The sequence below is a fragment of the Diprion similis genome, unplaced genomic scaffold (genome assembly GCF_021155765.1).
Source record: "Diprion similis isolate iyDipSimi1 unplaced genomic scaffold, iyDipSimi1.1 ptg000027l, whole genome shotgun sequence".
Classification (NCBI taxonomy): Eukaryota; Metazoa; Arthropoda; class Insecta; order Hymenoptera; family Diprionidae; genus Diprion; species Diprion similis.
The window spans coordinates 15,001-17,500 of record NW_025724976.1 but is presented as its reverse complement, the minus strand read 5'-3'; the positions used below and the strand labels follow the sequence as shown (position 1 = coordinate 17,500).

The following is a 2,500-nucleotide window of genomic DNA, read 5'->3' as shown; positions in this document are numbered from 1 at the left end:
CGGGACTCATCCGAGGCCCCGTAATCGGAATGAGTACACTTTAAATCCTTTAACGAGGATCCATTGGAGGGCAAGTCCTGGTGCCAGCAGCCGCGGTAATTCCAGCTCCATAGCGTATATTAAAGTTGTTTGCGGTTAAAAAGCTCGTAGTTGAATCTGTGTCCCACGCTGTCGGTTCACCGCTCGCGGTGTCTAACTGGCATGATTGTGGGACGTCCTACCGGTGGGCTTAGCCCTCCGGGGCGGCCCAACTAATATCCCATCGCGGTGCTCTTCACTGAGTGTCGAGGTGGGCCGGTACGTTTACTTTGAACAAATTAGAGTGCTTAAAGCAGGCTATTTTCGCCTGAATACTGTGTGCATGGAATAATGGAATAGGACCTCGGTTCTATTTGTTGGTTTTCGGAACCCCGAGGTAATGATTAATAGGGACAGATGGGGGCATTCGTATTGCGACGTTAGAGGTGAAATTCTTGGATCGTCGCAAGACGGACAGAAGCGAAAGCATTTGCCAAAAATGTTTTCTTTAATCAAGAACGAAAGTTAGAGGTTCGAAGGCGATCAGATACCGCCCTAGTTCTAACCATAAACGATGCCAGCTAGCGATCCGCCGAAGTTCCTCCGATGACTCGGGCGGGCAGCTTCCGGGAAACCAAAGCTTTTGGGTTCCGGGGAAGTATGGTTGCAAAGCTGAAACTTAAAGGAATTGACGGAAGGGCACCACCAGGAGTGGAGCCTGCGGCTTAATTTGACTCAACACGGGAAACCTCACCAGGCCCGGACACCGGAAGGATTGACAGATTGAGAGCTCTTTCTTGATTCGGTGGGTGGTGGTGCATGGCCGTTCTTAGTGGTGGAGCGATTTGTCTGGTTAATTTCCGATAACGAACGAGACTCTAGCCTGCTAAATAGGCGTACTTTCCGGTATCTCGAAGGCCCCCGGCTTCGGTCGGGCGGTTTTTACTACCGGCGTACAAATAAATCTTCTTAGAGGGACAGGCGGCTCTAGCCGCACGAGATTGAGCAATAACAGGTCTGTGATGCCCTTAGATGTTCTGGGCCGCACGCGCGCTACACTGAAGGAATCAGCGTGTCTTCCCTGGCCGAAAGGCCCGGGTAACCCGCTGAACCTCCTTCGTGCTAGGGATTGGGGGCTTGCAATTATTCTCCATGAACGAGGAATTCCCAGTAAGCGCGAGTCATAAGCTCGCGTTGATTACGTCCCTGCCCTTTGTACACACCGCCCGTCGCTACTACCGATTGAATGATTTAGTGAGGTCTTCGGACTGGTACGCGGCAATGTCTCGGCATTGCCGATGTTGCCGGGAAGATGACCAAACTTGATCATTTAGAGGAAGTAAAAGTCGTAACAAGGTTTCCGTAGGTGAACCTGCGGAAGGATCATTAACGTTTCGTACTGCCTGAAGCAGCGATTCGTGAGGGCGGGGTCGTTATCGCCGCTTGCGGCGCGTACGCCCCGCCGTAACAAATACTCTTGAAGAGACCTTATAGAACGTCGTAACGGTCGGGCCTGGGTGGCCGGCGGCGCGCAACATCCGTCGTACCAAAATGAGCGGCGCTGACGCCGATCCGATGGGTCCAGCGTTCGCCGCGGTCACGACGAGCGCGCTCGCCGGCGTTACCCGCCCGACGACCGATTCGTGCGCGGCACATAGCGACCCGTCACTCCGCCACGGCGGAGCAGCGGCGGGTCGGTCCGCGCCTTCGGTGCCGAGGTCTGGCCGCGTCTCGTCGGACTTTGGTAGGGTCCGACGAGGGTCAAGTGCGAGACTGGTCTATGCGCTACGTCACGGGCAACCTATCCCGCGTATCTCGGGGCGTCGCGGCTCACACGCCGCCCGCGCCCGGACATGCGGGGCCGCACACGCGGCAGGTTGGAACGCGAATCTTCGCCCGTACGACGTAGCGCGGCGGCGGCCCAAGGCCGCCGCCGGCCCACTGCCGTCGGCCCGCAATCCCAGCGGTTGCGGGACACGACGGCTCTTGAACGTATCGTACAAATCGAAAAGTGACGCGCGGCGCCGTTCCTCCCGCGCGCGGTTCTCCGCGCGAGGGCCGAAGCACGCGGCGCCGCGTTATATACAAACTATCACAGAAGGCCGGTAACAACCGTAATTGCGCACTTACATGCGAAATTCACATATGATTACCCTGAACGGTGGATCACTTGGCTCGTGGGTCGATGAAGAACGCAGCTAATTGCGCGTCAACTTGTGAACTGCAGGACACATGAACATCGACATTTCGAACGCACATTGCGGTCCACGGATACAATTCCCGGACCACGCCTGGCTGAGGGTCGTTTCACAACGACACACTGCTCTGTAGGCACGGGATTTCCCTGCACACACGAGCGAATGACTGGGTTCTCGCCGTCCGTGTCGCGCGCCAGCCGCGCGTCAACGGATGGCGTTGCCTCAAACGAACACGTATGTCACGGTTACGACGCGTCACCGCTGATCGCGGGGTCGAGCTGTCG

The 2,500-nt window shown here is 56.7% G+C and overlaps 2 non-coding genes across 2 annotated transcripts in view; both read left to right on the top strand.

The window, feature by feature from the left end:
- LOC124415189 overlaps positions 1 to 1,407 on the top strand; it is a 1,915-nt gene extending 508 nt beyond the window's left edge. Inside the window, exon 1 of the ribosomal RNA XR_006930172.1 lies at positions 1 to 1,407. This exon is cut by the window's left edge and continues 508 nt beyond it. This is a non-coding gene — a ribosomal RNA (small subunit ribosomal RNA).
- Positions 1,408 to 2,168: 761 nt separating this feature from the next.
- Positions 2,169 to 2,323, top strand: LOC124415193. The gene has a single exon (XR_006930175.1). It is a non-coding gene; the product is annotated as a 5.8S ribosomal RNA (ribosomal RNA).
- Positions 2,324 to 2,500: the final 177 nt, after the last annotated feature.